Source organism: Chlorocebus sabaeus, chromosome 20 (genome assembly GCF_047675955.1).
Source record: "Chlorocebus sabaeus isolate Y175 chromosome 20, mChlSab1.0.hap1, whole genome shotgun sequence".
Classification (NCBI taxonomy): domain Eukaryota; kingdom Metazoa; phylum Chordata; class Mammalia; order Primates; family Cercopithecidae; genus Chlorocebus; species Chlorocebus sabaeus.
This window is the reverse complement of record NC_132923.1, coordinates 93,422,069-93,431,548: the sequence shown is the minus strand read 5'-3', so window position 1 is coordinate 93,431,548 and position 9,480 is coordinate 93,422,069. Positions and strand designations below refer to the sequence as shown.

The following is a 9,480-nucleotide window of genomic DNA, read 5'->3' as shown; positions in this document are numbered from 1 at the left end:
TGGGATTACAGGCACATGCCACCACGCCTGGCTAATTTTGTTGTTGTTGTTGTATTTTTAGTAGAGATGGGGTTTCGCCATATTGGCCAGGCTGGTCTTGAACTCCTGACCTCAGGTGATGAGCCTGCTTCAGCCTCCCAAAGTGCTGGGATTACAGGCGTGAGCCACTGCCCCCGTCATCCCACGCAATTTTTAATTGAGTTATTTGCCTTCTTATTAGTTAGTTGTTAAGAGTTCTTTATATGTTCTGGGTACAAATCTTTTTATTAGATATATGATTTACAAATATTTTCTCCCAGTCTGTGGTTTGTCTTTCCACTTTCCTAATGGTGCTCTGTGACAAGTTGTTAATCTTTATAAAGTCCAACTCTTCATTTTTTAAATTATTTGTGCTTTTTGGTATTGTATTTAAGAACTCTTTGCCTAACCCGAAGTCATGAAGAATTATTACTATGTTTTCTTCTAAGAGTTGTAGGGTTTTATCTCTTACATTTAGGTCTATGACCCATTTCCAGTTAATTTTTACACATGGCATGAGACAACAGTCTAAATTCATATTTTTTGCATGTGGATATTCAATTGTGTCAGAGCCATTTGTTGAAAAGACTATCCTTTCCCCATTGAATTTCCTTGGCACTTTTGTGGAAATCAATTGACCATAAGTGTAAGGGTTTATTTCTGGACTCTCATTTCTGTTCCATTGATTTGATGTCTATCCCATGCCAGTGTCACACTGTCTTGATTCCTGTTCTTGTTGTCATTTTTTCTGTTTCTTTATATATTTATCTTTAATTTTATTTAACTGGGAGTATAGGTCCTCCCCTTTCCCTTTCCTCAAATTGATATCAGTCCTTGGCAAGGATGTAATTGAGGCTCCCTAAAATCAAACCATCAAACCTCTCTTGTGAAAATTATTGAGAAATCATTAAAGGGACTATGACCATATTCTTATTCAAACAAACCCCGAAGGGGATAAAGAAAGGAACAGACATCTACCCTTGCCACAATAATCGGATTTACTGGTTCCCAGGGAATAGAGAAGACACACTGCTAATTATGAGGTAATTAAGGAATTATTTCCTTTCTCAATGTGGCTTTAGAATGTACTAGACCTAAGAAGTAATGTCTGTGTTTGAGCTACGGATACAAATGCATTTTATTTAGCAGGTTCAATATGTAAAGAAGCCAATGGGAATATTGGATATTGAAAAAAAGTTCTATTAGATGGTCCTCACCCATCTTGAAGGATAGGCTGTCAAATGCCAACACCCTTCTCCACAAGAATGATCTTGGAAGGAGGTTCCAACTAGAGCATTACTGATGCTGATGCAACTTGATGAAGCCTGCAGACATGACTCCAAAGGAGTTGTCCTGACTGGGAGAATTGCATAGGGAAAGGAAGGAAGCCACGAGTCTGCGGGGGGAAGGAAGGGATTTTCTGAAAGTGAAAAAACCTGCACTGGTGGGTGTGGGAAGAGTTGATGAAGAATGCAGTTTGGAGAGAGGCTGTCTAATGGAGGACAGGAGAGAGAAGATAGCACCTGATTCTTAGATACTTTTCTCTTTGGTCTCTGGGGAAATCCTCGTTTTTACCCAGCTATCACATTCTCTTCCTGCATTGTAATTCCTCTTTCAAGTTGCACTGCCCTTCATTAAAGCAAGTAAATATGGCAGCCCAGTGTTGGGCAATGGTCTTAAAAAGAATAAAAAGGGGCTGTGGCGAAGGGGCAGAGAACCTGCCTCATCCCCCACCTCTTCATTGGGACCCATGGAAATCCTTCCCAGCAGAGACAAATTGCAACACGTGGCAGCCCTTAAAATGCACCACATGTCCTTAAAATGGTTTGCTTATAGAGTTTCTTATGGATAATAACAACAGCAAATGTTTATTTTCTTGAGGTAGGATATTGCAAGCTCCAGGTGGTGACCAGCATGATGGGATGTGACTCCCTGCAGAGCTTAGAAGAACATTTGAAATGGTGAGCCAGCTCCCAAGTGAACAATTCAAGAGAGGGATAAGACTGAGTCTTCTACTTTGCTGTTTATGTTGGATGAAACCCACCTCTGAAGGGGCACTGGGGAGAGGTGAACATCTATGTGACATTTCAAAGTGTATTCATCTACTCACAGCTAAATAGAGAGCCCTACTATGTGCCAGGAATCTTTTATTCCATGTTTTTTTATAAGTCACTGAAATCTTTTCTGCAAGAAGGTAAAGTACGGAAATAGAAAGAGGAAAAAGCACTCAATAAATCTTAGTTGAATAAATGAATTGCAAGAGCCAGATGGCATGAGCCTTAAATGAGCAGGGATTTTTCCATGAGGCTGAAGGAATAATGATGTGGGAGTGGCTTTTGAGAGTGAGGAAGACGCTGCTCTGCCTCACTACTCTGTGGTTGTGGAATGGTGGCCTCCCCTGGAGGCAGCTGCTGTGTCTTCAGTTAGGCAGGAATTGCAGGGAGGAAGTCTGAAGGGGCTGAGAGTTTAAGAGGTTGAGGAAGGAGCAGTGGGGAGCTGGATGGGGGAGGGCGACTGCAGAAGAAGGTGGATGGATGTTGAAACGGGCTCTCATTCAGACAGTCAGCGATTACCAGGGTATGGAGCCTGATGGGATTAGCTTTTAAATAGTTCTCCAAACTGGTGCTATGAGAGGCTCGATTATGCTAATTCTAATAATCATCAAATAGCTTCTATTTTCAAGAACCTACAATGTGCCAGGCTCTGATGAAGCTCCTTACAAACACAATTTCATGTCCTTCCTGTAATGCTGCAAAGTAAGTATTATCCCCTTTTTACAGAAGAGGAAACTGAGACTTAGAGAAGTCCAAGACCACACAGCTAATAAGTGCCATGGGTCTTATTCAGAGCCAGGGCCATATTTTCCCAAATGTAAGGCCACCCTCTTGCAGCCTAGTCTACCCTCACTGAGGCCAGTTTAGCCTGAGGCATTGGGTGGTGTTGGTGGCATGTGTGTGGGGAGGTGTCCATGACATGCACCTATGCAGCTTCAAGCCCTTTGCCAGAAGCTCCCCTATACTTTTGAATCCCACTGCCCACATGCCTGGATCCCCATGGGCTCCATCCCACTTTGCACAAAGGGCTGGGGACCCAGAGAGTTACACAGCCTTGGGGTAATGTCTGCTGCCTCAGAGGGGAGTTGACCCTCTATGGCCCCTTTCACAAGCACAACTGTGCGGGTCACATTCTGGCCAGCGCGGTGCAGCTAGCCCCCTATACGTACGTCTAGAGTTACCTGCCTCTCACCCAACTGAGCGCTCAGTGCATGTGCCTAATTCACTAAAAAAGATGAATTGAGCACCTCCTGTGTTCCCAGCACTGTCCTAGTGCTAAAGATCTGGTGAAAGTCAAGTAATGGAGATTCCTGCCCTGCTAGACCTTAGAATCTAGCAGCAGAAACAGTTGTTAAACAAAAATGGAATCAAACTAACTACAGATGCTTCTAAATTCTATGAAGGAAATAAAGAGAGTGCTGTTGCAGTGATAGAAAACTATTTTAGATAGGGTGGTCAGCAAAGGCTTCTCTGAGACAGTGACATTTCAGCGGAGACACGACAGACCCCTCAGATCCCCTTCCACCATTTTTGGTGAGGGGGTGAGAGGCAGACACAGCCCCACCTTCAGCGTGCCTTGCCTTCCAGCAGCTAGCACCAGCTCTTTTATGGAGGGCTGTCCTTGACTTCCTGGAGACACTCTGTCTGCATGCAAGCTAGAAAGGCCCCGAAGAGGGTGTACTCATCACCCACCATCCTCAGCCCCACTGTAGCCCTCAACAGATGACTAAGGAGGGTAGGAGGTATGAAGGCTCCAACGCCCTTGGCGGGGGTGGGGACAACACTGAGGCATAAATTTCCACTCCCGCACCCCTGAGGTCAGGCTGAAGCTACCCTTCCAAGAACATGGCCTGAAATCCCCCGCTTGCTTGGTTTCTTACCCTTCTCTGTTCTGCTTCCCCTTCTGCTTTGCCAGTTTCCCCCGGGAACCCTTCCTTAATAAATCACTTCATCTCAGGGTCTTCCTCTGGGAAACCTGACCTAAGACAGACATGAAAAATGAGAAGGAGCCAGCCATGCAAATATCTGGGAGAAGAGCTCCAGGTGCCACAGGAGGAGCAGCATCTGAAGGGTGAGCCTAATAGAGGAGATGAGTGAAAGAGTAACTTTCCCCTGCTTTTCTTCTTTCCTTCTTAGTGACCATTCCTTTTTTCTCCTTTGTGGGCTCTTCTGCCTTTCCTTGGTCTCCAGATATTGAGGATAACAATAGCTAACATTTATTGGGTAGTTACTGGGTGCCAGACATTACTCTAGACACCTCATATGGATTTAACATATAGCTATTGAGTGAATGACATGGATGACAGGTATCAATCCACTAAATGTGTAATGAGAAGTGTAAAGGAATGCTCTGGCAGACAGCAACAGGGCTCTGTACTTATTCAGACTAAGGGTCAGGGAAAGGCTGCCCCAAGGCAGTGATGCTTGAGCCAAAAGTGAAGAATGAGTTACCATGTGAAGGAGGTGGGGTGGAAAGTCTTCTAGAGAGAATGGGGAGAGGGAAGGGGAAGATGCAGTATGTTTGAGGAATTGAAAGGAAGCTGGTGCCGCTGCAGAGGACTGAGCCGGGAATGTTGTGCTGGATGAGGCGGGGAGGTAGGCAAAGGGAGGGCGTTTCATCCATGTGGAGGAGTTGGCTCCTAATCCAGCCCCATGGAAGCCATTCGAAGGTTTTCATGGGGGAGTGACATAACCCCATTTGCGGCTGCAGCGCAGAGATAAGATGGGGGAGGGGCAGAGCAGATGTAGTGAGATCAGTGAGGAGGTGCTGCAGAGGTCCAGATAAGAGTTAATGGTGGCTTGGACCAGTGAGGCATCAGCGGAGTTGAAGAGAAAGGTGCAGATTAGACAGGTGATCTGCAGGTAAAATGAACAGGATTTGGTGATGGGTCCTAGGATTCTGGCTTGCCTATAGATGGACAGTGGGGCAACTGACTCAGATGGAGAACTCGAGAAAGGAGTCAGAGAGTAAAGATCGGGAGGGAGGTCTTGGGCATGCTGGGGCTGAGGTGCCTTCAGGACACAGGTGGAGATGTTGACTAGGCAGCTGGGTGGGCTCCTCTCCATCAAGGACTTACACAAGAGGTTCCCTGGGTAAGAGTCATAAAGGTGTGAATCATCAGCAGATGGACAGTACTCATTGCTATAGGCATGGATGAGATCACCAGGGCAGAGTCCACAGTAAGAAGGGGAAAGGCCAAGGCATGGGCCTTGGGAGACAGGAGCACTTAATGGATTGAGTGGAGGAGGAGGACCCCGCAAAGCAAACTGAGAAGAAGACCAAGGAGTTAAGAGGTAAACCAGGAGAGTATGGTGTCAAGGGAGCCAAAGAAGATAGGGTTTGAAGAATGCAGTAATTAAGAGGTCTAAGAAAACGAATACTGGAAAAAAAATGGCCTTCAAATTTTAAGACATGGAGATCATAGCACAAACACTGTGTTTCAGGGAAGACGTTGGGGGCAGAGATAGTAAAAGCCAGATTTGACCAAATGTTGGATGAAGTGAGTAGGAATGCCATAATGGCAAACAGAACACTCTTATGAAAGAAGAGGCTGGGGCCAGGTGTGGTGGCTCACGCCTATAATCTCAGCACTTTGGAAGGCCAAGGTGGGCAGATCACTTGAGGCCAGGAGTTCAAGGCCAGCCTGGCCAACATGGCGAATCCCCTAAATCTACTACCAAAAAAAAAAAAAAAAAAAAAAAAAAAAGCAAAAAAATTAGCCAGGCATGGTGGCATGCACCTGTGGTCCCAGCTACTCGGGAGGCTGAGGCACAAGAATCACCTGAACTCGGGAGGTGGAGGTTGCAGTGAGCCGAGATCGCACCACTAAACTCCAGCCTGGGTGACAAAGTGAGACAAAGGAAGGAAGGAAGGAAGGAAGGAAGGAAAGAAGGAAGGAAGGAAGGAAGGAAGGAAGGAAGGAAGGAAGGAAGGAAGGAAAAGAGGGAGGGAGGAGAGGCCAGGAACTCAGGAATGGAAAACCAAATACCATACATCCTCACTTACAAGCAGGAGCTAAGCTGTGAGTATGCAAAGGCATACAGAGTGGTATAGTGGACTTCAGAGGCTCAGAACGGGGAGGATGGGGGTGGTGAGGGATACATATTGGGTACAATGTTCGATACTCAGATGACTGATGCACCAAAATCTCAGAATTCACCACTGTATAATTCGTCCATGTAATTAAAAACCACCTGTACTCCAAAAGCTTTTTGAAATTTTAAAAGAAAGAAAAGGCCATGTGCTGTGGTTCACATGTGTAATCCCAGCACTTTGGGAGGCCAAGGTGGAAGCATTATTAGAAGCCAGGAATTTGAGACCAGCCTGGGCAATATAGCGAGACCCCACCTCTACAAAACATAAAATAAATAAATAAAGTTGATAGAGAAAGGGAGGAGAAAGTAAGCATGCAGGGAGTAGGTTTATGGATGGCTCCAGTTGAAGGTTGGGGTTGGTGCTCAGGGAAGGAGGGGGCAATGGATAGATGAGGGGCCTGAGAAGCAGGAGGGGGTAGGGAATCTAGGATTGGCAGAGACAATTCGAGATCAACTCGAGAGTTCGAGATCAACTCCTGGCCAACATGGTGAAACCCCATCTCTACTAAAAAGACAAAAATTAGCTGGGCGTGGTGGCGGGCACCTGTAAGGGTGGGAGGGTGAGGCAAGAGAATCGCTTGAACCCAGGAGGCGGAGGTTGCAGTGAGCTGAGATGGCGCCACTGCACTCCAGCCTGGGTGACAGAGCAAGACTCAGTCTCAAAAAAAAAAAAAAAAAGAGCAACATCAGTGAAAGCCAGAAAGCAGGGTTGTGGTGGGCTGGGGAGCGAGCAGGAGATGGAATAATAGAGGCGTCCTCTAGAAATGGCTCTTGGGTTTGTGGGGAAGGAGAACAGAGAGGCACTCGAGTCTCTCCCACTCTGGAGAGGCGTGTGGGGCCAAGGGAGGGAATTTTTTTTAGGATGGGAGAGACATGCGCATGGGCAGATGGGAATATGCTGTAGTGAGGAGGGTGCAGTGGACGGAGAATAGAGAGCAAAGCCTGGAGGAGCCGGAGCACCGTGAGCATAGGGGAGACACAGCGGAAGGAGGAGAGGTGTGTGGGTTTGAGGATTTGGTAGTGGGAGATGGGGGAGTCCTCCTGTGGTAGCTTCTGTTTTCTCTGGGAAACATGAGCAGAGTGTTCATTGAGAAATTAACTCCTGTATCTTTTCTCCCTGCCCATAGTGACTCAGCTGGAAGAAATGAAAGGCATTAGCCAGGCCCAGGCACTGCAGCTCATGCCTGCTGTAATCCCAGTGCTTCGGGAGGCCGAGGCTGGAGGATCTCCTGAGCCCAGGAGTTCGAGATCAGCCTGGGCAACATGATGAGATTTTGTCCCTACAAAAAAAAAAAAAAAAAAAAATTGTTTTTTTTAATTAAAAAGGCATTAATCAGGCTTTTGCATTCTAAGTTCTGGGCCTTTTTTCTCCCACCTCATACCTGAGAAAGTAAACAGGCATTTTGTAGTTCTCGTGCCTGAGCTAAGAGGGAGAACACCACTGTGTCTTGGGGAATTGATGCTTTGGCATGGAGGAGAGGGGCAGGGGGACAGGCATTCTCTATCCCACCCTGACCTGCCCCCACAAGAAAGTGGCTGCATGCGATTCGAAATGCCAAGGACTAAGGGCTGCAACTGTGGGAGAGGTCCTCTTGAAAGAGCTGGGATGGAGGGAGTAGAGGGTTATCTTCCCAAGGACCAGGTCGGACAAGTGAGGCCCTGAAGATGGGCAAAAAATAGCGGAAGCCCTGTGACAGTGACCACTGATGTCTGCAACAGCAGCAGCAGCCTGCAAATTCCTTCCACCTTTCTCTGCAAGGCTGTGGAGCATGGACTGACCATCTCTGGGACTGTGCAAACCCCTGGAGTTCATGGATGAACTCAAGCTGAATTTAATTTGGTTTAGACCAACTAAGGGATGACTAAGAGGTATATTTACGTCATGAGTTTGCAGAGAGTGTCCAGTGGGCCCAGGACCTGGACAAAGGGTGAGCAGTGAGTGGGAGCTGACATCTGGCTCTCTCCTCACCCTGCACCCTGGGGCTGGAACACAGCAGACACACAACGACCACGTGGTGCTACTCGGCCTTCACAGATGAGCACAAGGACATCCCTCCCCCCAGGCCCAGAAGCAGGGCAGCAGGGTAGCCCCACATGGACCCCGTGCTCACAGTTTGGCAAACTGGACAGAGCCTTGGCTCTTCTCCTTCAGCAGCTATCACACTCTCCCAGGCCCGGCCACCTGATCTCATCCATGTGGCTTCGGCACCTAGGCCTCTAGTTTCATTACCTTGGGTTTGTATCTAGTTCCAGATGGTGTACATGCAGAGATCTGGGCAGGCGGCTTACAGGCATTCTCTTGCCCTGCCTCAGCAAACACTTTGCCACATGTGGGTGAATGAGAGGGCAGATGCCAGTGGGTTAGGATTCTGATTCCCCTGTGTCCCTTGTGGGGTTTGGAGCAAGAGCCTGGTTGGTAGAACAGTGAGCACATCTGCTATTCAACCACAGGAAGCCAGGGGTCCCAGCTCACCTACCTTCCAGTACTGTGCTCAGTAGCCCTGGCAATGCGGGGCAGAGGGAACAGCGCTGCCAGAGCTTCAGGACTACCAAGGCCCAGGCTAGCAGGCACACAGGCCAGCGAAAACCACGAGCCCCTCTTCTAGTGCATGCCAGGGCTACAAAAGACTGGGGCTGGATGAGTGCTAAGACTTGGTCAGGGAGCTGTTTCCTCACTTAGTCATTTATGTCTGATGGTTCCTTGAGCATGGATAGGAAAGTCAATCTTCATTCCTTTAACAAATATGTATCTATTGTGTGTCAGGACCCTGTGCTGGCCACTGGGATATGACAGGGGACAAGGTGGACACATTTCTCCTGCCTGCAAGGAACCTGCTGTCCATAGATCGGGGAGACAGACACAGATGCAAACAGTGGTGACAGCCAGGATGGCTTCCTGGAGGAAACAATGGTTCCAAACAGATACAGTTGGCTCTGAGGTGCCAAACACACTAAAGGTAGAGCAAGTCTTTTTTTTTTTTTTTTTTTTAACGGAGTCTCACTCTGTGGCCCAGGCTGGTTCAAGCAATTCTCCTGTCTTAGCCTCCCAAGTAGCTGGAATTACAGGTGCACAACACCACACCTGGCTAATTTTTGTATTTATTTTTTTTCTTTTAGTAGGGATGGGGTTTCACCATGTTGGCCAGGCTGATCTCGAACCCCTGACCTCAGGTGATCTGCCTGCCTCAGCCCCCCAAAGTGCTGGGATTATAGGCATTAGCCACTGTGCCTGGCCAGTAGAACAAGTCTTAAGGGGTATTATATTATAACTGCATGCAAGAGAAGTTTGGCTTTGTGTGTGTGTGGACTGAAA

At 47.5% G+C, this 9,480-nt stretch overlaps 1 long non-coding RNA gene across 1 annotated transcript; it reads left to right on the top strand.

Moving 5' to 3' along the window:
* The first annotated feature begins 5,277 nt into the window (after positions 1-5,277).
* LOC140709383 (uncharacterized) lies at positions 5,278-7,505 on the top strand. Its single transcript, XR_012089889.1, has 2 exons — positions 5,278-5,366; positions 7,295-7,505. It is a non-coding gene; the product is annotated as an uncharacterized lncRNA (long non-coding RNA).
* Positions 7,506-9,480: the final 1,975 nt, after the last annotated feature.